Genomic DNA, 26,993 nt, shown 5'->3' on the forward strand with positions numbered 1-26,993 from the left:
AAGGACAGTGTGCAAGGGGTGTGAGTGATTGCTGCACCCAGGCTAAAAGGAGATTAGTTTGTAAGAGGGAGCATTCTGGAACTGGTGAGGATCTTATCTGTATTCAGTTTGTTTAGATATAGATTTGCGCATTTTATTTGATTTTGCTTGGGGACTTACTTTGTTCGGTCTGTTACTACTTGGAACCATTTAAATCCTACTTTCTGTATTTAATAAAATCACTTTTTACTTATTAATTAACTCAGAGTATGTATTAATACCTGGGGGAGCAAACAACTGTGCATATCTCTCTATCAGTGTTATAGAGGGCGAACAATTTATGAGTTTACCCTGTATAAGCTTTATACGGGGTAAAACGGATTTATTTGGGTTTAGACCCCATTGGGAGTTGGGCATCTGAGTGTTAAAGACAGGAACACTTCTGTTAGCTGCTTTCAGGTAAACCTGCAGCTTTGGGGCAAGTAATTCAGACCCTGGATCTTTGTTGGAGCAGACGGGAGCATCTGGTTCAGCAAGACAGGGTGCTGGAGTCCTGAGCTGGCAGGGAAAGCAGGGCTAGATGTAGTCTGGGCACATCAGGTGGCAGCTCCCAGCGGGTTTCTGTGATCCAGCCCGTCACATCTATGTCTTGCATAGACCCCTATCTCACACACACACACACACACACACACACACACACACACACACACACACACACACACGCACACACAAAAACCCAGCAGCTTTATAAACACACCAAACCAAGTTTGCAACCAAATACTTTTTAATAAACCCACATGCATTTAAAAGGCACATGGTTGTTCTGTTTCCCCCCCATGTTTGGGCCTTCAGGTTAAAGAACAAGCAAAAATGTTAGTTAGTATTACCCCCTAATCCCTATACAACCTGTGTAATACCTGAAGTAGTTTGTTTGTTTTTAATTTAACAGTATTAAGCACAACTATAGTGAAAAATGGTTTTTACCTTGGTCTAGTTGTGAAATGCAGCTTAAAGTTACTGGTTCCATGCTAAATAGATCACATTGCAATAAAGACAGGCACCATTATTTACTAAGACAGCATGGCCAAAGAGTGGCATTACAGAATATATATTTTCAGAGTTAAAAACAGAGAGCAAAGCTCCTCCTCTTGCAGTCCAGCAGCAATTCAAGAGAGTTTCTGTTGAAAAAGACAGTCTCCAAAATCCTGAGATTTTCATACAATCTAACTCTTTGTTTCAAAAAGACTTCATAATAGTAGTTAGCAGGTTAATTTAATCACCACAGCTCTGAAATACTAGATACTTAAGGACTTTAGGCACCCCTCCTCTAGCATTCCCTTTTGCGATCTGGGGTGGGGGAATCAAGTTGTCTGCACAACTGGGCTTTATTTTTTTTTTTCCTTTTAATTAAAATACATTTTTCTGTGGGGCCTTCTTACAGTATTAAACATTTCCAAGTGGGGGCCCTTTGCAGAGCTCAATGAATGTTTGGGGCTTATTTTTTTTAAAAAACATGTTTCTTTCATGCTTCAAGTTTGGGGTGGGGGTGTTTTCTAGAAAGTATGACCCATAACATTCCACCAACTCCTGGGCCATATTTAAACTGTCCCATGGCATTCTATCAACTCCTGATGTCATATTTAAACTGTCCAATAGAGTTCTGCCAACTCCTGGGCCATATTTAAACTGTCCAATAGAGTTCTGCCAACTCCTGGGGTCATATTTAAACTGTCCAATAGCATCTGCGAATTCCTGAGGTTTTATTTCATTTCATATTAATCAGAACTCACCATCCTCACCCACTCACCCCCCCTTACTATGGGTGCACACCCATCAAATTTAGCCCTATGACAACAAGGGTGAGTAATCACAGTCACCCTGGCTATTCAGTGGGGGTGTGGTTAAAACCATTCAGTTCAACAGTATAAATCAGCTCTATTGTACTCAAACACGTCTGAACTATCCCTGGTGGTTTTTTTGTTTGTTCGTTTTGTTTTTTGTTTTATTGTAAACACATTTTTAGGATTTTTTCCCTCCCACAATATACATTTCAGCTTTTTGATGTAAACGGTTCTCTTTTAAACAAAAACACAAGAGCTACATTCTCACAAACAATTTATTTTTTATTTAAAAGACATACAGCTCCTTGAAAACAAACTAAGATGCTTAATTAAAATTTTTAGCTCACTTAAGGGCCAGAGACCTTCTAACAGAGACACAGATAGTCACAAAGCCCTTTTCAATGTTGTTGGTTTTTTTAAAATTTACAGCTACCAAGTTTTATATCGCATGTTTGCCCCCTCACCATTCTCTAACTTAATCCTTTTAGATTTCTTACAAATAGTCTTTTTCTTAAGCAGGATTCTGTAACTTTTTGTGCGTACTAGATGGTCAATATAACGCTGTAAGCAGACAACTTCCAGTTTGGTCATTTTCTTTAAAATACCGTCAGGGTCTCCACTGAATTGAACAGCATTTAACAAGGTCACCCCTTGCGCTAAATGTTCTTGGGTCAGGCACAGACATTGCATAGCATAACCTATGGCAATAACAGTGTTTACTAAATTTTCCAAACACAGCTCAGCACACAGGCCCCGAAGCTTGTACTTTATATCCACTGAAGTCTAAGTCACACAGTCATGGTGCCGTTGGGCTGGCGCATCTATGACACAGCACTCACAATCTTCAAAAAGCTTTTCCCTAAGGCAGTGCTTAAGGACAGCATAAACAGCAATGCGTACAATAGTCTGCATGATTTTTTTACGCTCACAACATGGCACTGGCTCAGTTAGTTCCATGCCAAGCCTCCTCCTAAACTTCTCATAGCCGTCATCCTCGGAGTCCTCGTCAACAATTTGTATCAGCGTTTGGGATCTGGCATGTCCATCAATGGCTGAGCCAAAGAGCTCCCCTTGGTCGCTCCCGCCTCCCCCTCGGAACTGTCTTTGATGTAGCGCTTTCTCCGTGGATGGTTGAAGATCCTCGGGGCTAAAACAAAGTCTGAAGTTCTCATCGGGGTTGTCAAGGCTACTTCCCCACTCTGAACTTTAGGGTACAAATGTGGGGGCCTGCATGAAAACTTCTAAGCTTAACTACCAGCTTAGATCTGGTCTGCTGCCACCACTCCCAAAGTGCTAATTCCCTTCCCTGGGTAGCCTTGAGAGACTCTTCACCAATTCCCTGGTGAATACAGATCCAAACCCCTTGGATCTTAAAACAAGGAGAAATTAACCATCCACCTCCTTTCTCCCACCAACTCCTGGTGGATCAAGATCCAACCCCCTTGGATCTAAAAATAAGGAAAAATCAATCAGGTTCTTAAAAAGAAGGCTTTTAATTAAAGAAAAAGGTAAAAATCATCTCTGTAAAATCAAGATGGAAAATAACTTTACAGGGTAATCAAACTTAAAGAGTCCAGAGGAATCCCCTCTAGCCTTAGGTTCAAAGTTACAGCAAACAGAGATAAACACTCTAGCAAAAAGGTACATTTACAAGTTGAGAAAACAAAGATAAAAACTAACACGCCTTGCCTGGCTGTTTACTTACAAGTTGGAAACATGAGAGACTTGTTCAGAAAGATTTGGAGAACCTGGATTGATGTCTGGTCCCTCTCAGTCCCAAGAGCGAACAACCCCCAAAACAAAGAGCACAAACAAAAGTCTTCCCCCCACCAAGATTTGAAAGTATCTTGTCCCCTTATTGGTCCTTTGGGTCAGATGTCAGCCAGGTTACCTGAGCTTCTTAACCCTTTACAGGTAAAAGGATTTTGGAGTCTCTGGCCAAGAGGGATTTTATAGTACTGTACACAGGAGGGCTGTTACCCTTCCCTTTATAGTTATGACAGGGGTGGTGAAGGAGTCCGTATTTCCACGATTTCTAAAACATGCGTTCTTGGTAAAAGATGGACTCTTCTGCCCAGCGCTGGGACTTATGGGGTGATGGTGCTGCGCTCTGATTGTCAGAGGGCACTGGGGGGAGTTCTTAGAGGGGTCACATGACCCTCTTCTGGGCGGTTCACCCCGTCCCAGAACCTCCCCTGTTTTGATCAAATCTGCTCTCGGGGCAGTCCTATGCAGCCGAAACCCATCGCAATTGATAGAGGGCGATGGGAGGAGTTCTTAAAGGGGTCACACGAAACACTTACGGATGGGTCACCCCGCCCCAGAATTTCTCACCGTTGGTCAAATCTTTTCTCAGGGGTGGTCCCCAACAGTTGAAACCCATCCTGATTGGTAGAGGGAGGAGGAAGGAGTTGTTAGATGGGTCACATGACCCACTTCTAGATGGGTCACCCTGCCCTGGTACTCCCCCTGATTGGTCAAATCTCCTCTCCGGGTGGACCTATGGGAGCGAAGCCCATCCTGATTGGTAGAGGGCAGTGGGAGGAGATCTTAGAGGAGTCACATGACACACCTTGCTTCCGGTCATGTGGCCACCTTGACCCCAGAAGTAATACCCCCATGGGGCGGGACTTCCGGTGACAGTTGAGCAGGGTTTAAGGGGTCAAGGGGTGGAGTTTAAGGGGTCATCGGGTGGGGTTGGGATTTGTTTGATGGTAGGGCCCTTATACTACTAAGAGCAGGATGAAGTCCAGCTCGAAGAAGTGTGTGGGTGAGTTACTTTGTAAATTATCAGCTTGGTCCGGGACCGCCTCTGCTGCTATCTCAAGCCCCGATGTTACCTCTATTACTAGAAGAGAACCAGTCTGGGACAGATCTCTCTCCAACAACCTGTGTGATAAAGGAAGAAGACACACACACACACAAATATTAGCTTCTCAGCAATGTCCTTCTCATCTTTAATTGCTCTCTTGAAGCCACCCGTTCTTTCACAGGCTTCTGATCTCCATAAAGTGTTTTTTAGTGTTTGTCTATAACTCTTCAGTTATTTGCTCTTCACAAACCATCTTAGCACTTCTACTTTCCCGCTTACATGCTACCTGCTGTAATTTAGGCTTCTGCCTCTTTTAAATAATTTGTTCAGCTCAAATAACCTCTTGGCTATTGCTATTATTAGTGGTCTTGCTGGTTAGGAGCTCGCTTCACTACAAAGAAATTTAAAGAGCTCAAACTCCCTCTCCCTAAGTAAGAGCTGGCCCCCCGCAGTTTGTCCTCGGTAGTAACTGTGGGTGGGGGGTGGGGTAGAGTCGCTTGTTAAAGGGAGCTGGGGAGTTTTCTGACAGCCAGGGTCACATGTTGGGCGAGCCCAGGCACTGCAGCCAGACCCTGGAGTGAAGGAAATTCTGGCTGCAGCAGCCTTATTCCTCTCTTGCTCTGTGGATTGGGGCTGTGAGAAGTGACGCTGGGTCTGCTTGCGGCCTGCAGTTCAGCCTGCGACTCTACGCCACCCCCTGCCCACCCTTCTTGGGCTGACTGCAGCCTCTCCAGGTATTTAAGCACCAGGCCTAGGATAGCCTGCTCAGCACCTGGCTGGGTTCTGCCTAGTGAGCAGCTGGCAGGTTCAGCCTCTGACAGAACGAACGCCCGTGATGCGGGGGAGGGGTTGGACTGCACACTCCAGCCCTGGGATGTGTTTCCTCAGCACCTGGCTCTGTTTCCTCAGCTCTGGTGCAGCCCTTTGGGGCATGATCAGCAGTTGAAGGCAGGGAGACTCAGAGCTAGAATTTCGTATCCCCATAAGCATAGCTGGGGCTGGGGTAGGGTGGGCTGGGAGGTTGGGGTGGTGTCAGCTGCTCCGTGCGTGCAGGGGCTCTTGGAGCTGCCACGTGCAGGGGGATGGCACCAATCCTTGGGAGAGATGGTTAGTGCTGGGTCTGTTTTATTTTGCTTGGTAACTTACTTTGTTCTGTCTGTTATTTCTTGAAACCACTCAAATCCTACTTTTTATACTGAATAAAATCACTTTTATTTATTAATTAACACAGAGTAAGTGATTCATACCTGGGGGAGCAAACAGCTATGCATCTCTCTATCAGTGTTATAGAGGGCAGACAATTTATGAGTTTACCCTGTATAAGCTTTATACAGAGTAAAACGGATTTATTTGGGGTTTGGATCCCATTGGGAACTGGGTGTCTGAGTGCTAGAGATAAGTGACTTGCTGAGCAGTTTTTGGTTAAAGTCTGAAGGTTTGGAGGCATGGACCAGACCTGGGTCTGTGTTGCAGCAGACTAGCATGTATGATTCAACAAGGCAGGGTTCTGGAGTCTCAAGCTAGCAGTGGAAAATGGGCTCAGAGGTAATTCCAGCACGTAAGGTGACAGTCCCAAGGGGGTCTCTGTGACCAAACCTGTCACAAGCTCCATCTAGGTTGTAGTTCCCTAGTTTGTTTATGAGAAGGTCATGTGAGACTATCAAAAGCCTTACTAAAGTCAAGATATACCACATCTACCACTTCCCTGCTACCCACAAGGCTTGTTACCCTGTCAAAGAAAGCTATCAGGGGGAGGGATAGCTCCATGGTTTGAGCACTAGCCTGCTAAACCCAGGGTTCTGAGTTCAATCCTTGAGGGGGCCACTTAGGGATCTGGGGCAAAATCAGTACTTGGTCCTGCTAGTGAAGGCAGGGGGCTGGACTCAATGACCTTTCAAGGTCCTTTCCAGCTCTAGGAGATAGGATATCTCCATTAATTAATTTAGGGGGGAGGGATAGCTCAGTGGTTTGAGCATTGGCCTGCTAAACCCTGGGCTGTGAGTTCAATCCTTGAGGGGGTCACTTAGGGATCTGGGGAAAAAAATCTGTCTGGGGATTGGTCCTGCTTTAAGCAGAGGGTGGACTAGATGATTTCATGAGGTCTCGTCCAACCCAGATATTCTATGATTCGTTCTTGACAAATCCATGCTGACTGTTATTTATCACCTTATTATCTACTAGGTGTTTGCAAATTAATTGCTTAATTATTTGCTCCATTATCTTTCCAGGTACAGAAGTTAAGCTAACTGGTCTGTAATTCCCCGGGTTGTCTTTATTTCCCTTTTTATGGATGGGCACTATATTTGCCCTTTTCCAGTCTTCTGGAATGTCTCCTGTCTTCCATGACTTTTCAAAGCTAATTGCTAATGGCTCAGATATCTCCTCAGTCAGTTCCTTGAGTATTCTAGGATGTATTTCATCAGGCCCTGGTGATTTGAAGACATCTAACTTGTCTAAGTAATATTTGACTTGTTCTTTCCCTATTTTAGACTCTGATCCTACCTCATTTTCACTGGCATTCAATATGTTAGATGTCCAGGCACCACCAACCTTCTTGGTGAAAACTGAAACAAAGAAATCATTAAGTACCTCTGCTATTTCCACATTTTCTGTTATTATCTTTCGCCCCTCATTGAGTAACGGGCCTACACTAAAAACCACAGACTGAACAGAGACACTGGATTCAGGGCCGACCTTAAGTTTTATGGGGCCCAAGCAGTATTATTAAACTGGTGCCCCTATGCCTGACGGCAGCCCGGGCTCACAGCTCAGGGCAGGGTGGGAGGGAGGGACAAGGCAGTAAAGGATAGCAAGACGCCCAGCCCACCTCACGGTGGCAGAGAGTCACAGTTCCCTGCAGAGACCCTCATACCCTCTTCCTCACCCAGAATGGACATGCACAAGGTACCTAATTAAAAGCACTAAAGTTGGGAATAAAAAATGTCAGTCACAGGTTTTTTGATATGCCCTGAAGTTTGTCAGACATTTATTTGCAAAAACTTTGTAGTAAGGGCAAGTCAGCTGTCTTGCTGAATACAACATTAAATATTATGGAATACATGATGCAGCTCTTTTCTCTTTTACATTTTCTTAATCAGTATTTCTAAGCTGATTTTATATTTTAAATCTACTCTTAAGCCTTCATAAAGTAATCATTCCACATTACTACATATTTAACTCACTGAAACAAAGACATTATTTTAAATTAATCAGTCACAGAGGTTTAGTGTGTTCATAACAATGCCTGGCCGACCACCCCCGGCCCGCCCAGCACTGCCAGCCCCCGGCGGCCCGGCGCACCCCCCGGCCCCTCGGCCCCACGACCCCGGACCGGCTCCCGGACCGGCCCCCCGGCTCCCGGCCCCGCGGCCCAGCGCACCCCACGGCAGCCCGGCCCCGCGGGCCCGGACCGGCTCCCGGCCCCACGGGCCCGGACTGGCGCCCGGCGCCCGGCCCCCGGACGGGCACCGCGCCCCCGGCTCCCCGCCCGGCCCCGCACCCGGCCCGGCACCGCACGCCCGGCCCGGCACCATGCCCCCGGCCCCGCGACCCCGGCCCGGCCCCGCACCGGCCCCGGCCAAAGAGGCCCCGGCCGAGCCCTCCCTCCCTCCCGATTTTCCCGGACATGCCCGGCTTTTGGGGATTTCCCCCCGGACGGGGATTTGAGCCCCCAAAAGCCGGACATGTCCGGGAAAATCCGGACGTATGGTAACCCTATTTTAAGTAGAAATGAGAAATGCTGCAAGCCAGGGGGCAGGAAAGCAGACATTAACTGCTTAATGAATTGCCCCACTTAAGGGCAATTGGTGAAGCATTAGCCTTAGATCGATAAGAGTTAATAAGGAAGCAGGATATGCATATTGTGCCCTATGCAAATTTTACAATTTTGCTCTCTCTGTCCCTTTGTTCAGTTCGCACCCTTTTATCTGTATAAATAAGACTGTTTGAATCTTGCATGGGGACTCACATTATCTGAATGTATTAGCAGAGCGCTGTCCTAATAAAACAGAGTGGTCTAACAAACTATGAGTCCTGAGTATAACTTTGACAAGGCTAAAGATGATTGTGCATCTAAAAATCTATGCAAGGATTTTTTAGAGATGTGATTTTATAATCTTCACCAACTCACTAATGAAATATTTTTAAAGCAAATTTTAAATTAAGGTCCTATCACAGTGATGCACAACTGTTTTTGTCAGTAAATTCAGAAACTGACAGTATATACTTGGAGTTTGGCAAATGCCTGTTAAATGGCTTCATTACCACTTGAGTGGCTCTTTAACAGTTTCAATGTTGTGCTAATAGGTCTGGCAAGCTGGAAGGGTTTTTCACTTTTAAGTTACTAGATCCCCTCCAGAGTAAGAGTCACCAGGCTGCAGCAGCCTGCTGTGGGAGCCTGCAGAAGGGTCAGAATGGGAATAGGGAAGCCGGGAGGTGGACACTAAAACCCAGTGTGTCCCAAATTTTCAGGTGCCTAAGGACGGCCCTGACTGGATTCACGGCTTATTACAACAGCCTATAACCCACTAACAACCCCCATCTGTTTCCCCCCGCCCCACCCTTTACTTTCCTCCCTATGACTGGAGGGTTGTTAATGGGTCATTTCACCTTGAATGGTCCCATGAAATATGTATTAACTACTTATCCTAAACAATCTGTTCCACCCTGTATTTAGCTGTGACACTCTAAGTACGTTTCCCAGAAATGAGGATGAGCTCTATGTAGCCCAAAAGCTTGTCTCTCTCACCAACCAAGTCCAATAAAAGATATAACTTCTATGCAAGAGGCAGGCAGTGGCGAACCAAGCCTGATGTTTCATCCTGCAGACCACTATCTGTCATGCAGTATCAATGCAATAAGTAAAATACATTCAATACAGCATCCTGCAAAATCTCGCTGTGTATAGACTTTTAGTACTGAAAGCTCCCCATGTGCTTTACAAACTATGGCATCAACAGTGCCTCTTCAGGGACACCGACACAGCAGAGGGGATAAGGCGGTGAATTGCCCATGTTGGGGTGCCTGGAGGCAGAATACTCCAGACTTGTTAGGGGGAGAAGAGGGCCTTGCTGCACCTTGGAAAAGATGAAGCTCATGCCCTGCTCACTGCTCTCTTGCTGGTATGCAGAGAGGGGAAAGAATAAGATTTAAACATTAAAATACCCTTGTTTGGGGTTTATTTTTTCACCCAAAAGGGAGAAGTACCAGAGACTCTGTGAAGTCCACCAGAAACTTCGTTATTGCTATTGATTTGACATGGAAGGTGGTCAGATGCTGTGGTGAGGGGCAGCAGTATAAAACCGTGAGGTGCACAGTTCTGCTAGAAACAACCCCACTTTGGGTTGCTAACACTGCTGGCAGCTTTGGCTGCTGCCACTTGTCCTGTACCCGGCATGAGCAGCCAAATTACAGATGTTGGTTGTGCACCTGACGCAGGATGCTCTACAGTAGCACCTCAGAGTTACGAACACCTCGGGAATGGAGAATGTTCGTAACTCTGGACAAAACATTATGGTTCTTTCAAAAGTTTACAACTGAACCTTGACTTAATACAGCTTTGAGACTTTACTATGCAGAAGAAAAATGCTGCTATTAACCATCTTAATTTAAAGGAAACAAACACAGAAAAAGTTTCCTTACTTTGTCAAATCTTTTTTTAAAACTTTCCCTTTATTTTTTTAGTAGTTTACGTTTAACATAATACTGTACTGCATTTGCTTTTTTACCCTTCCCCCTCACAGGCTCCTAGAGCCATGGCTCCAATCCGAGCCAGAATGGCTACACCACAATTAAATGGCCCCTTAGCCCAACCCAACTGGCACGGGCCAGCTGCTGGTGTCCTATTGCGGTGTTGACACACCATGAGGAGCTACATTGAAAACTAGACTCCTCAGGCCCCTTCAGAGACACTGCCTGCTCTGTTGTCAAGGTGACAGGAAACCAGAGGGAGGAAGTTCTCTGGGAGAGGTTCTCTGGCCTCTGATGAAGGAGGTCATAATGGTCATAATGGTACATGGTCATAATGGTCCCTTCTGGCTTTCAAAGCTTTGACTCTCTGAGGCTACCCCAGGAACTGCACTCCCAGCCCAACTCCTCTGACAACTGGCCCTAATGAAAAACCAGCTGCCGTTCATAGGCTGGGACCTGCCTGTGAGATTCCCCACCCCCACCTACCCCATTAAGCAATGTGCCCTGGCTATCTGGTTTTCATTTTCTATGGACACTGCAGGTCTAAAGCTAGTCAGCATCAGTTATTTCCACTGCAACAATTAGGGCCCAAATTTGAAAGGATACTATAATCGGTGCCAGCATTTATCTGTGTCTGCAAGTTACAGAAGTGAGGTTCTTACCCACGAAGTATGCTCCCAATACTTCTGTTAGTCTTAAAGGTGCCACAGGACCCTCTGTTGCTGTTTCCATCATGTTCTTTTAGGGGACAGTGTGTTTGAAGCGGAGGAAAGGGGTTGGTAATTGGAGAGGACAGTCACCTTTACCAAGGTACAGACACGGGGGCAGGTTCAGCAGAAGGTCACACACACATTGCAGTCACTAGGCACCCTGGTCAGTCTGGGAGGTGGTTTTCATGTTCTGGGGGGGGGGGGGGGGGAGAACCATGTGACTTTGTGGCAGGGGAGGGCGGATAGAGATCTTATGCAGCGGTCCTTATCCTGGATCACAGAGCCAGGCAGCAGAGGATCTGTAACCGTCCTCCCCCGCCACAAAGTCACATAGCCCCCACATACAGAGTCTCGAAAAGGAGGGGTGGCAGGCTCCGTTGAAACAACCAGTCCACCACTGCAGACCACTCTAGGAGCAGGAGCCTGTCATTCCTGGAGTTTAGAAGCATTCTTTCCATCACTACCCCGCTCCCCACCACAGTCTGCGTCCCAGTTTCAACACTTTACCGCGAAATCCGTAATAAAGAAAACGGTGTTCATTAACAAAGTTCCATTTATTTTATTTTTAAACGTGTGTTGGAAGGGGGGGACGGGGTGAATCGGGTATGTAGCTGGAGAGGATAGTCAACAGTAAGTGGGTAAAGAAACGGGGGCAGGTTCAGCTTCTCTTTAAACAAACTTAATAGTCACAGGTTACCCTGCTCACTGAGGAACCTAGCTTTCAAAGCCTCCCAGATGCACAGCGCGTCCCGCTGGGATCTTCTAATCGCACGGCTGTCTGGCTGGGCGTAATCAGCAGCCAGGCTATTCGCCTCAACCTCCCACTCCGCCATAAAGGTCTCCCCCTTGCTCTCACAGAGATTGTGGAGCACACAGCAAGCTGCAATAACAATGGGGATATTGGTTTTGCTGAGATCAGAGCAAGTCAGTAAGCTTCTCCATCTCCCCTTGAGACGTCCAAAAGCGCACTCCCCCACCATTCTGCACTTGCTCTGACGGTAGTTGAAGAGTTCTTTTTCAGTGTCCAGGGCGCCTGTATAGGGCTTCATGAGCTAGGGCATTAGCGGGTAGGCTGGGTCCCCGAGGATCACTATAGGCATCTCCACATCCCCAACAGTTATTTTCTGATCCAGGAAGTAAATACCTTCCTGCAGCCATCTAAACAGACCAGAGTTCCTGAAAACACGAATGTCATGAACCTTGCCCGGCCATCCTACGTTGATGTTTGTAAAACGTCACCTATGGTCCACCAGTGCTTGCAGCACCATTGAAAAGTAGCCCTTTCGGTTAATGTACTGGCTGGCCTGGTGGTCCGGTCCCAGGATGGGGATGTGAGTTCCATCTATAGCCCCACCGCAGTTTGGGAATCCCATCGCGGCGAAGCCATCTATGATGACCTGGACGTTTCCAAGGGTCACTACCTTTGACAGCAGTAGCTCAACGATTACGTTGGCTACTTGCATCACAGCAACCCCCACGGTAGATTTGCCCACGCCAAAGTGGTTCGCGACTGACCGGTAGCTGTCTGGCGTTGCAAGCTTCCAGAGGGCTATGGCCACTGGCTTCTGGACAGTCAGGGCTGCTCGTATCCGGGTGTCCTTGCACTTCAGGGCAGGGGACAGCAACTCACAAAGTTCCAGGAAAGTTCCCTTCCGCATGCGAAAGTTTCACAGCCACTGTGATTCATCCCAGACCTGCAGCACTATGCGGTCCCACCAGTCCGTGCTTGTTTCCCGGGCCCAGAATTGCCGTTCCACAGCATCAACATGACCCATTGCCACCATGATGTCCACGGCGCGGGGTCCCGTGCTTTGTGAGAGGTCTGTGCCACTCTCAGACTTCATGTCCTCACCGCGCTGCCGTAGCCTCCTCGCCCGATTTCTCAGCATCTGCCTCTGGAAAAGGTGGATGATAAGGTGCGAGGTTGACAACGGCCATAACTGCAGCGATGGTCGCAGCGGGCTCCATGCTCGCAGTGCTGTGGCGTCCGTGCTGTTACTCACCAGAAAAGTGTGCGAACTGATTGCCCACCGGCGCTTTCAGGGAGGGAGGGCGGGAGTGATGGTTGGATGACGACAGTTACCCAAAACCACCCTCGACACATTATTTTCCCCAGCAGGCATTGGGGGCTCTACCCAGAATTCCAGTGGGCAGCGGGGACTGCGGGAACTGTGGGATAGCTGCCCACAGTGCACCGCTTCCAATGTCGACGCTTGCCCCGTTAGGGTGGACTCACAAAGTCGAATTACTGTCCTTAGTGTGGATACACACGTTCGACTTTGTAATATCGATTCCACATATTGGATTTAAGTACAATCGAACTACTCTCGTAGTGTAGACATACCCCTAGTTACACAATGCTCTTAGCCCTCCCTCTGGCTGTGCTGCAGTTTCTCATTAGTGCAGCACTGCATTCCCCTGCACTCCTGGGCCTGCTCATCACTTTTTAGCTTGTGCTTAGGCTGGGCGAAGTCCCATCAAGGGCTGGCTGGGCACCCTGCTCGTAGGGCTGGGAAGCAGTAACTTAGGTTTGTCCCCACAATGTGCTTATGACCAGAGGCTCCATCTTTCTGAGTTGCCGGGGGGTGCTCGACCCCAACTCCGCCCCAGGCCCCATCCCCACTCCACCCCTTCCCTCAAGCCCCCACCCCCACCTCTTCCTGTCACCTCTCTGCCTCCACCCTGTCTCTTCCCACCCCGTTCTGCTGCCGCCCACACCCCCAAGTGTGCCCTGCCCTCGCTCCTCTCCATCCTCCAGCACCTCCTGCATGCCGCTGAATGGCTGATCCGCAGCGGGCGGGAGGCACTGAGGAGAGGGGAGGAGCTGATGGGGGCCTGCCGGTGGGTGTTGAGCACCCACTATTTTTTTCTGTGGGTGCTCCAGCCCCGGAACACCCATGGAGTCAGTGCCTGTGCTTAGGACACTAAAAGAGATCACACAGAGCTACAGTCATGTGCCATCAGCATTAGCTAGTAAGACACAGAGCAAAGAGAACAAACTCAATACCACTCATCCCCACACCACATCCAACCAGAGGCTGTTTTCAGGAGGCTGTTTCTGAGCTTCAGCCTGAGAATTCATCAGGACAACTAAATATTATGAGAGGCTAAACGCTAGAGAGGGGTTGCTGTGCTGTGCCTACAAGGGGTGCAGCTCAGACCCCTCAGTCCAGGCAGAGGGGATCCTAAGGCAGTCTTAAGCCACTTTGTGCCCCTCAATGTCAGTTTGCTCTCTGGGCTGCAGAGGTTCCCAGCATCACTTCAACCGAAAAGTAGATGAAGCTCACAACCCCTCCAACTCCACTTGGTTTGCCCCATTCATGTACTTACTATTTCATGGTAAAACTCTTCCATATCCAAAAGGGAAAGTGCAAAATGGACGCAGTTGTTTGTGAAATAGTCGTACGTTGTCTTAGCATTCAGCACAGCATCTATCTTCTTCAGGAGAGCATCTTTATTGATTTCTTGTTTAAGTCTCACAATCTCATATTTCCCCCTCGTTCTTTCCATAGGATCGATTCCTTGTATGCAGACATCTCCTTTAAAAGAGCCAATAGCATTCAGTGGCCTGTTAACATTCACTGTGATGTGACAGGAGACAAATGTGAGAGAGACGGAAATGTGTGCATTTGCCTTCCTAAGAAGAACAGATCCAATATCATACAAGGGACAGGATCACTGTAAGACCGGTGCTCAGTGTACACAACAAAAACGCACTTCTGAAACAAAATATGAAATCCAGCAAGTAGAACCCAGCAGATGGCCTGCAGGACAAAGTGGGACACTACATAACTCTGGACCTCTCCTGTTTCCATTGTTGTGGTGAGTCACATGATGCCAACCTAGAGAAAAGCCATCCTGATTGCTCACTTGGCTCTTCCCCATCCTCCTGCCTTTATCTGTTCAAAACTTTGTCCAGACAATAGGGATCCTCCTTAAAATAAAACCTGGCGTGCGCTATGGCTGAAATTTCCAAAGCTGCTTAAGGGATTTAGATACCCAGATCCCATTACCTTAGGGGATTTGAATGCCCAAGGCAGCTTTGAAACTCTCACTCTGTATTATATATCTGGCTAGTCTCAATATCTTTCTTGGAAAATAAATTAAGATTGTCAATCAAACCAAAGAAGCTTTGGAATTTGGGCTCAAGACTCACTATCAAGCCAAGCAAAACTAGAGATTAAGGCATATACATCTGAGGAGTGCATCTGCCCTCTTAGCTACAGCATCACACTTGAAGAACATGATCAATTGGTTTTCTGTCCTGACCCCTTAGTCCTTTTCAGTGTCACGTCTTTCCAGGATACTGTCCCCTAGTCTGAGAGACCTACACTTTTTGTTCCTAGATATTGGACTTAGCTTTTGGCTGTATTAAAACAAATGTTCAAATGAGCCCATCTTACCAAGAGATCATTATTTACTACTCCACCAATATTGTTGTGCATTGGTGCACCTTGGGCCCTCCTATTCTCTGCCTGGGGCACATCATAGTCTAGTCTCCAGAGGGCTAGAATAGTTTGCTCTAATTCTGGTTGTTGAGCTTGGGGTGGGAGTGGCTGGGTGGTGTTTAGTGGCTTGTGATATACCTGAGGTCAGAATGGATGATCTGGTGGTCCCTTCTGGCCTTACCCACTATGAAATGTCTTGGTATCCTACTGTTGATTGAATTGTCTCATTAGACTGACCTCACACTTGGCAAGGCAACTCCCATCTTTTCATGTATTTATACCTGCTCCTGTATTTTCCATTCTATGCATCTGATGAAGTGGATTCTAGCCTCACTTCAACCTCTATACCAAAAACCTATACTAGGATTTCACTTGATCCTGATATATTTAAATAATTCCTTCTTCTTGTCCTTAACCCTACTGGCCATAGACTTTTTTCATTCATACCTTCAGCTTCCCTTATCAATTGTCTGCATTGCCTAACTGCCAATTTGTACTCATTGCTATCATCGTTCCCATTTTCCATTTGTTATATTAAAAAACAACAACATTTGGTGCTAATTGTTATTACAAGTATTTATAACACACTCATCCCCGTGGTGGCTCTTTCCAAATGAACTGTTCAGCTAATGAAAAACCCAAAGTAACCAGTAGATTTACAGGGGAATCCCAAATCCAGAAATCATCTGGAAGACAAGAAGGGGCATGCCCAGCTCAGAACTCACTAACCAAACAGGAAGCGACGTATCTGAACGCAGCTGAAAACTGAAGTGAATCTTCCACCTACAATGTAATTTATCATATCTAACTGTCATTCCAAGTGCTTTCTACAGCACACAGTACTTCATAGTGTTAGGGTTGAAGATGACTTTGGAGTCCCTGGAACAGTCTTTTAAAGAAGCAGTTTAACTGAATAACTCTGTATTACTGTAACCTTTGTCTTACCCATCCCCTTACTTTGTTTGTCATCTTCACTCGTTTTGTCACACTTTAATTTAGTCTGTAACCTTTTGGGGGCAGGGTCCATCCGTCTAAATGTTTTTCTGACTCATCTAGCACACTTTTGGATGCTAAGAAATAATTGATAGTAATAATACCCTACTAACTTACTGTCAAAGTGTATAACTTTCTTGTTTCCACAGTAAACACCAGTGTGCTTGAAGCTGCTAGATCGTGGGCAGGTGCCTATAGGAAATAAGAGGATATCTCCCAGCCGTATGTTTTCTTTAGACACATTTTCATAATAATTGAATATAGCTTTCAGGACATGGGTGTGCCAGGTGTGCCCAGGCACACCATAATGCCCTCTCAGAAGCAGCCGGCACGGCACCACGTCCCTGGGGCCGGGGGGAGGGTTGCTCCAGGCACCACCCCACGCAGCTCCCATTGGCCGGGAATGGGGAACTGCGGCCAATGGGAGCTTCGGGGAAGGTACCTGGAGGCATGGCAAGAGCAGCATGCAGAGCCCTGTGCCACTCCCCTCCCCCGGGGCTGCGCAGGGATGTGGTGAGCGGTGTGAGGCCCTGGCAGGCAGGGAGCACGCCACTGCGGGTAAGCGGCGTGGGGCCGGAGCCCGAACCCCTCCTACACCCCGCCCCTCCCCCCGCCTGCACCCTGTTGAGCCGGGCTCCCCTTCCCCAGGGCTGGCCACTTTAATAGCCCCATGTGCGCTGGCAGCCTCCCACCCAGCAGCACCAACACAGCCACTTAAGGTGGCCCATGGGGCTCACGGGGGCACTGCCGCAGCCGCGCCCCCCCCAGGCAGCTGTCCCCCTCCAGCGCCTGGGGCCCCAAACCTGCCTGCGGCTCCCAGCACTAGCCGCAGGCCTGGGCACCGCCTGGGGGCGTCAGGCTACCCCTGAGCCCAGCCCACCTTAAGTGGGACCCGGGAGCCAGCGGGCCTGGAGCAGGGGGCAAGCCCAGCCCACAAGACCCCCCCGGAGCCCGGCTGCGAGCTCAGCTCCCTGGCACTGTTCGGGGGCTCTGGCCCGGCTCCCTCGGCCTTGAATCCAGCTCCGGGAGCAGCCTGGCCCCACTGCAATCCGCCCCGGCTGCCTCTGCCTGGCCTGGCCCCAAGCGCCCAGCCCAGCCCTTTCTGCCTGGCCCCCGAGCCTTCCCGCCGGGATGAGGGAGCCCAGATCCCCAGCCCGGGGCCCACCTGCAAACAGCCTACCCTCCTGCACCCCAACTCTCTGCCCCCTGCCTCCCCCACCCCCTGCCCTGAGCCCCCTCCTGTGCCCTGGCCCCCCATCTCCCTGCCCTGAGCCCCCCTCCTGTCCCCCAACTCCCTGCTCTGAGCCCCCTGCCTGCACCTCTTACCCCAACCCCCTGCCCTGAGCCCCCTCCTGCCCCCAACCCCCTGCTTTGAGCCCCCTGCCTGAACCCTGTACCCCTCCTGCACCCCAACTCCCTGTCCTGAGCCCCTGGCCGCACCCCACACCCCTACTGCACCCCAACCCCCTGCCCTGAGCCCCCTCCTGCCTCCTGGCCCCCAACCTACTGCCCTGAGCCCCCTGCCACACCCCTCCTGCACCCCAACTCCCTGTCCGGAGCCCCCTCATACACTCCGCACCCCTCCTCTGCCCCAATCCCTTGCCCTGAGCCCCTTCCTGCACACTACACCCCCACACACACCCCGAACCCCCTCCCACACCCCAACCTTTATGATGTTTGCCTTTTAAAAAAAAAATTCCCTGGGTGCACACCCTAATTAAATGTGCTGCGCATGCCTATGTTTCAGGATAAATGATACTGATGACATTGCCCTCCAGCTTTTCTAAAATAGAAAAAATTGAAATGAAAATTAGAAAAAATAAAGGCTCATCCCATTAGCTGGGGATCTTCAGGCAGTGTTTTTTGCCTGCCTCAAATAATATTCTTGCAAGCAACCATTATTAGCAGATTCATAAATTCCAAGGACAGAAGGAACCACTGTGATCATCTAGTCTGGTCTCCTGTATAACACAGGCCTGGGAACTTCCTCAAAATAATTTTTGTTCGAACTACAGCAGATCTTTTAGAAAAACATCCGATCTTGGTTTTAAAATTGCCAGTGACAGATCTATCACAACCCTTGGTAAACTGCTCCAGTGTAATTACCCTCACAGATTTGTTTTATTTTCAGTCTGAATTTGTCGGACTTCAATTTCTAGCCACTGGATCTTGTTCTACCTTTGTCTGATACACTGAAGAGCCCATTATCAAATATTTGTTCCCGATGTAGGCACTAGACTGATCAAATTACCCCTTAACTTTCTCTCTGTTAAGCTAAATAGCTTGCGCTCCTTGAGTCTATCACTCCTGCCAGGAAAATTCCTGCCCAAAAGTTCATGAAAAGTGAAGGGCCAAGAATGCAAATCAAAGTTATTTTTAAAAATAGAGTAAATATTTGCAGCAGCATTTGCCAAGCTCCAGTCAGCTTGGCAAATGGGGGACTTTCCATTTGCATTATGTTTACTCCTCCTCACTGCAATGAATACTCCTTTTACTTTGGATTAGACCTAGCATCTGCAATCACAGTCTCTGAAAAAAATCTGGCCATTTCCTCTTATTTGAAAAATCTGCCGGGACAGAGGGTGGAGGATCAAAAAAAGAGGCAATGTCTCGGAAAACCTGGATATATGGAAACCCGAGATTAGATGGACAGACAGAAAGTCCAGGGAACCCAGTTCCACTTGCCTCAGACAAACAGCAGTTCTGTAAAGACAAAAATGAAAAACTAACATCAGCTTTGAATGGCAATGAAACTTCCTGGTATTATTGCTCTATAAAGAATCCAAAGTGGCCGAATTACTGAAAACAAAGGTGGAAAATACCTCCTAGACCATCCCTGCTTCATGCCACCAGGCTAGTGCAGGATTGCTCCTTACCTTATGCTGTATTTTCCAGGGCTTTGACCAGTCTAGTTTTAAATTATTCAGGCAATGGGATTCCTATCACTTCTCTTGAGAAACTATTTTACAGTCCAAAGATCTCAAAGTTAGAAGCAAGGAGATGGAGAGAGGCCACAGCACAGCGGGCGATATATTTAACACATCTCTTATATTACATTTCTTTTAGGTACAGCATATTTTTCTAATGACTAAGATTTTAATTATAATTTCCTTTCTGCATCTGCTCACTGTCAATGGTGACAAGTCAGGAACAAATGGGCCCACTCTGATTGCCAGGCTTTCTTTACCTGATAATGGCAGCCACTTCTAGTCTGCCCGTGAAACCCGGAAGCAGCTCCAGTTTTCACCTCTCCACCCCTACGCATTTGCTTTTCAGCAAAGAGGGGAATGTTGCTCTCAGCCATTGCTGAAATGATTCAATGCCTCTGATCAACAAAGAATTACAGCAGTAAGTATTCAGTACCACCAACTCCAAGCATTAAAAAATCATGAGGCTGAGATTTAAATAATAGATTTTAGATTCTTTTTATTTGCCTTTGGGGTGCACTTATGTCACCTTTTCATGCTTTTCTCCAGACTTGCAAGAGTTAGAAACTTGCTTTAGGAAAATAAATAAAATAAAATAAAAGAGCTGAAATTCCCAAATAACCATTTGCTTCCAGAAGATGGGGCTTTAAGTAAAACCCCAACGATCACAATAAAAATACAAGCTTTGGCGACACTGCTTACATCTAACCCCATGTTAAGAGCTGCGCTCAGAAAGCCTTTTGCCGTGCAGATCAACAACTTTATAGAACCTACAAACTTAAACCATTCTACATATTCTTAAAAGCTAGTAGATGGCACTCTTAACCAGATTAGATGGACGGAAGGAAAGCCAACTGAATCCTGTTCTACTTACCTTAGATGAACTGCTGCCCATCTGTAAAGACAAAAATGAAAAATGAATACACTGCTCTACAGCCAAAATGCTTCTGAAATAAATGTAGTCAAACTTTACTAATTCTGGGTCACTGAGAATGAAAATGATGCTTAAAATTGTTGATTGGCTCTAGTTTTCAAGATATGCTATTGGGTCAGTATATACGACCCTTGACTTGGGAATGGCGGAGGATAAGTGAGTTCTAAAGGGAAGGGATCTCAATTTAAACCAGAAATGACTAAAATACATCTTTGACTGGATCTATGAATAAATCTATGACTGGGTTTGGACAGTACTTGCTTTTTAGGCAAAACAATGAATGATGCAATCTGAAGCTGGTATTGCGTCATACATACAAAACCTTGGAGGTTTTTAAGGCCCGGCTTGACAAAGCCCTGGCTGGGATGATTTAGCTGGGAATTGGTCCTGCTTTGAGCAGGGGGTTGGACTAGATGACCTCTTGAGGTCCCTTCCAACTCTGATATTCTATGATTCTATGATTCTATGATACATGATATGAATTGCATCATGTTATTCCTAGAAGTCATGGATGATGCAATCATAATGAAGCTTACATCACTCTGCTGAACAAATTGCCCTATATCAGCTCTAGAAATCATAGAGTGTTGTGCTCTATTTGTCAGTGTTTGATTTTGCAAAAGGACACATTTCTGTTTAGCCAAAATGAGCAGAGATGGCTCGTACTTGTTTGAACAGGGCAGATAACTTCTGCTATGTTTGTGGTGAAGTGACTTTTGCATCACAAAAGCGCAGTATAACCACTATGGTTAAGAAAGCCTGTCACCTTTATTTTGGCTGCAAAATTGGAGATCAGGACAAGACGTGGGACCCACACATATGCTGCAACACTTGTGTAACAAATCTTCACCAGTGGTTGAACAGGAAAAGGAAATCTATGCCTTTTGCAGTACCAATGATTTGGAGAGAGCCAACAGATCATACCAGCAATTGTTACTTCTGCATGGTGCCTCCAGTTGGGAAAGGTGTGTCAAAGAAGAAAAAGTGGACTGTGCATTATCCAAACATTCCATCAGCTATACGCCCAGTACCCCATGGAGAAGGACTGCCGGTTCCTGATGCACCAGAATCATTTTCCCTTGAGTCAGACGAGGAAGAGGAAGAGGATGAAACTTCTGGTCCTGAACCATCAATGTCACAGGACCCACATTTTCTCCCATCCTCCTCCTCTGAACCACACCTAATAACACAAGGTGAACTAAATGACCTTGTCAGGGATTTGGAACTACCCAAGAGTAAGACAGAGCTGTTGGGCTCCAGACTACAGCAGTGGAATCTCCTGGCAGGTGATGTTAGGGTTTCCATGTTCCGTGACCGTCAAAAGGATCTTGTCCCATTCTTCTTCATGGAAGGTGATCTTGTAGCCTGCAACAACATCGATGATGTGATGGCAGCCCTCAACATCGTTCACAATCCAGATGAGTGGAGACTGTTCATTGATTCATCGAAGACGAGTATTAAAGCTGTTTTACTGCATAATGGCAATGTTTTGCCATCAATTCCAGTTGGTCATGCAGTCCATATGAAGGAAATCTATGACAACATGAAACAACTTTTGAGGTGCATAAACTATGACCAACATCAGTGACAGCTTTGTGGCGATTTGAAAGTTGTTGCTCTCTTGCTTGGTCTGCAGACTGGATACACAAAGAACTGATGTTTTCTCTGCGAATGGGATAGTCGTGCAAGAGATTCCCACTACATCAAGAAAGATTGGCCACTCCGACAGTCATTGGAGCCTGGGAGGAAAAGTGTTCAGCATCCACCATTTGTTGAATCAAGGAAGATTTTGTCACCACCCTTACACATCAAGCTGGATCTGATGAAGAACTTTGTCAAGGCCATTGGCAAAACACAAGCAGCTTTCAAGTACCTCCGTGGAAAATTTCCAAGGTTAAGTGAAGCTAAGATAAAGGAAGGTGTCTTTGTTGGTCCTCAGATTCGTGAACTTCTTCGAGATGATGCATTTTACCATGCACTGCGTGGCAAGGAAAAGACGGCATGGAAAGCCTTCCAGTTAGTGGCAATAAATTTTCTCGGAAACAACAATGCAGACAACTACAGGTTGTTGGTGGAAAACCTCCTCAAGGCATACAAAAGCCTTGGTTGCAACATGTCACTAAAGATACATTTTTTGCCCTCTCATCTAGATTTTTTTCCACTGAACTGCGGAGCAGTGAGCGACGAGCACGGTGAGTGATTTCACCAGGACATTGCAACAATGGAGAAACGCTATCAGGGCAAATGGAGCCCATCAATGCTTGTAGACTATTGCTGGAGAGTGACAAGAGATGCTCCATTTAATGAATACAAGAGACAAGCCAAGAAGCGCCGAGTAGACACTGAATAGGACTAAACTATGTACATAATAGTTTTTTGCCTTTTGTTTCATAATACATTTTATTTATATAACCCTTTTGCTGATTTTTAAAGTGTTACATAAACAAGACAGGTGAAATATTATCATGTAAAGCAACCATAAACACATGAAAAGACCTAGGTTTACAATTTATGATTAAAACTCTACTGTCTACACAATATACATAGACATAAAATATAAAAACTTAAATATCTTAGAAACAGTAGCTAATCAGTTGTTTTAATTGTCATATTTGAATTCAGCACATCAAAATACATAACAAATAGCACAGTTTATCCCTGAAGCAGACGACTTCTCAAAAATTGTAGACCAGTAATATCAATCCTCAATGAAAATTACACTTAGTGTTTTTATTTCTTTTCCCTATTCCTGTACATCCTTTCTAGAATTTAATACTCCTTTTTTATACTTTTAAACCCACAGCGGGTCTATGGAGAGTTTTCTTCTTTACTCTTAGGGCCGGCTCTGGCTTTTTGGCCGCCCCAAGCAAAAAAAAACAAAAAAACAAACCTGCGGCGTGGCCGGAGCCAGGGTGCAGATGTGCCCCAGCTAGCAGGGGGACGGGGAGGGAGTGGGAGGAGAGAGAGAAGGGGGGCAGTCAGGGCTTCAGCGGGGCACTGCCACGCGGCCCCTCCCGCCGTGCCCCCCGCCGGGAGGGCTCTGCACCACTCCGGTCGGCTGGGAAGGAAGGACGCGGGCTGCCCTGCCGGGCTTGCTGCAGGGCGCTCCCGTCCTCCACACCGCTACCCCCTACAGGACGGCCGGAGCGGAACAAAAAAATAAAATAAAATAAAGCAGCCGTGCCGCCCTAGGATTCGGCGGAATGCCGCCTCCTACAAGCTGCCGCCCCATATACCAGCTTGCTCGGCTGGTGCCTGGAGCCGGCCCTGTTTACGCTAAGGAACTTCTTGTCCCATACCAACTTAATAATTCTTCTTTGAATGACCTCATTCTTCTTGGTAACTATATTGATAGACCCTGAAACTAATATTTTGGAACAAATTCATTTTAACCGCGACTAGACAGCATGTACTTTATTTCAATCAAATATATAAGTTTTCAGTTCTGAAATACAGAAGGAAAATTAATTTCATATAACTGACAGGAGTTAATATTTCTCCTAACCTCAAAGTACCAGACCTCACAAACTCAAACGTCTCTTGCAGCAGCTTAATCATAGATTCTGTCAACCCTAGATTTAATATTTCAGATTTCATATAATTAATTGCATAGCCAGACGCTACTGAATTCATTAATTGATACAAGAATGCACATCATACATTGCACTGGGTTGGTACCATTAGTATCACATCATCTACACACAGCACAATTTTATATTCTGTCTTATTAATCGTAACACCTGTTATGCTACTGTTCTGACTTTTTTGTCTGTGCGAGCCCAGAACTCCATAAAGAGGGCAAATAAAGAGGCGGGGTAAAGGACAGCCTTCTCTGGTTCCTCTTTGTAGCTGAAATTCACTGAAGTGTATCCCATTCACTTTCATCCTAGCAGTGGACGAATCATATAATATATTAGTTGAAATCTTCATATTGTCTCCAAAACCCACCCATAGAAGTCCTTTTTATAGAAGTCCACTCTTCTCTATCAAAGCCCTTCTCAGTGTCTAGGAATAGCAGTAGACTTTTTATTATTGTTATTATTATCTGCATGTTATGAATTGTTTCTATGATTTGTCTAATGTCATCGTTCTGTGTATTATGTCTGAAACCTGTTTGATCAACGTGTATTAACTGCCTGCTTTTATTCTTCTGGCAGGGTCTTTGAAAATATTTTCATCTATACATTAAGAAAGAAGACACATAGTATCTTGTCTTTTTGTGAATTGGCTATTACAGCTATGTCCACCTCTTTCACTGTATGGGGAATCTGTCTTTATTCTCCAGCAAACTCATTAGAGTGGCTAGTTTACCCGCAGTAATATCTCATGTCATCTTATAAAATCCTATTGAGAAGTCGTCTGGTCTTGGGGATTTTTGTGATGGCATTGATTATTCGCCCCCCTGAAATCCTCTTCCTGCGTTGGTCTTTCTAAGCCTATCAACTGTTCCTCAGCTAACTTGGGCATGCTGCCTCATTAATACATTCCCTAATTTTCTCCAGAGCCTCTTTATAATCCGAGGCCTGAAGATTTATATAAAGTTTCCTAGATTCTTCAACAATCTGTCTGGTCTTAAATTTTACTGTGTTTATGTAGGGGAGGGAGGAGGGCAGATGCATTTATTGCCTGTATTTGATTCTCTCTTCTCATAATTGATAGGCAAGGGGTTTATTAGCCTTATTCCCTTCATAATATCTCTATTTCAGCTAGCTGAGAGCCCTATCCGTTTTCTCTATATGTACAGCAGTTAGTTGCCCTCAAGGAAGGAGAGGCATTTAATATATACTTCTTTTATGCAAGGTTCACAGGTTTTCAGTCTTCTATGTTAATTTTACTTTTTTTATTTCCTTTCTGGGACAGCAGGCTAATTAATTTGCTTCTTATTACTGTTTTCATGCATACCCAACAATATTTTTAGATGTTTAACCATTATAATTAGTATCAAAATAGGACTTTGTTTCTCTTTTAATAGTATCCAAAATAACTGAGTCTTTCGTTAAGCAGTAATTTTGCTTCCAAGGCTTTCCTATAGCATCACCATAATTGATTTGAAATATCCATACTTGGGGGCATGGTATCTGAATCTATAATGTCTGTTACTAAAGATGGTGAGACCAGGATGTAATTGATCTTGGTGCATGAATTTACAGAGTTAGAAAAAAAGACAATAATTTCTCTGATATGCGTGCTGGTGCCTTTAGGTGTTAGGAAGCCCAGCTTAATTACATTTTCCCTTGACTTTTGCTCTTATGTAATGGCTTTTCCAATTTTTATTAGCTGATTTATCCATGAAGTGATTTAGTGGCATATTGAGGTCTCCTCCAATTAACATTTTGCTTATTGCAAAGTTTATAATATTAGCCAAAAATTCATCCGCAAACAATTCCTGCCAGGACTTAGCGGACTAGACTTGGCCTAGTGTAGAACCTTTGCTGTAGACTGTGCCCCTGACAAATATAAATATACATGTGACCTAATTCCTTTTTAAAGCGCTGGCAGATTCTTTGATATTAAAATTACTACTTTTATTTTATCTGAGGGAAAGAATTATTGGATGCTAGTTTATAGTCTATTTTTGACGTTTCTGTAGCAAGTTGATTTTTACGGGGTGGAGTTGCTAGCCCCACGCCCAACCCTCCTCCTTTATCCTGACTTGGGACAGGCAGATGGCCCCAAAGGACCTCTCTGGTGGAGAGGAAGAAATTAGAAGGAGAAGGTGGGGCTGAATAGGACACACACTACGCAAGCAGCCAACCAACATCACTAGACAGGCATTGTGGTGGAATCCCCAAGGCAAGCGGAAAAGAGGCCGTCCAAGAAACCCCTGGTGACGCGACCTTCAGGCTGATAGCATAAAAATGGGCTATACCAGGAACCTGTTAAAGCAAATGGCCCAGGATAGAGGACTCTGGAGATCTGTGGTTGGCGGCCCATACCCCGATTGGGGTGACGGGCATGAGTGAGTGAGTGAGTGTGAGTTTATAGTCTTAACTTTTTATTTTTTTTAATAATAGGTTTCCTGACAAATACAATGTCTGGCTTTGCCTTTGACAATTCACTTACCACTAACTTTCTTTGGGTTGGACAGTAACACACCATGCACATCAATGGAGTGTGCTTTAATGTTCAGTCTCACCACTTAATTTTCACACTGTGTATCGCTGTTGCCTCTTGTTGTTTCCTCTTCTAATTGCTGCACCAATTTAGGCTGAGATAGACTTCTGTTCCTTCATCTCACAAGTGATGCAATATACTGGATTACATTTACAGGTCAATTATGCCAGATAAATTTCTCTATTGAAACATACATTATTTACTAACTGTTTCTGTTCCCTTTTCCCCAGTTCCCGCCCCTTGGCTCCCACCCTACATTTCTTCTCTTACTATCAGCTGTTTCCCCCTAGGTTCTCCTTTCTTCTTCAGGGCGGGGCTGGTTTCCTGCTGGGAAGTGGGGTATATACTTGAGAAAAACCAAGCCTTGTCAACATTCTCTTAGCACAGGCTAGTCTAAGATTGTTCTGTAACCCTGAGTTTCCTTATTCTTACATTTTGCACCCTAAGTGACCCTTCTCCAGTGCCGACACAAACGTTCCAGTATTTATAGCTCTAAAATCAAGCTTACTTCACTAGACAGTTGGGGCCTCTGTTAAACCATCATAAA

Source organism: Malaclemys terrapin, chromosome 10, assembly GCF_027887155.1.
Source record: "Malaclemys terrapin pileata isolate rMalTer1 chromosome 10, rMalTer1.hap1, whole genome shotgun sequence".
In the NCBI taxonomy this organism is placed as follows: Eukaryota; Metazoa; Chordata; order Testudines; family Emydidae; genus Malaclemys; species Malaclemys terrapin.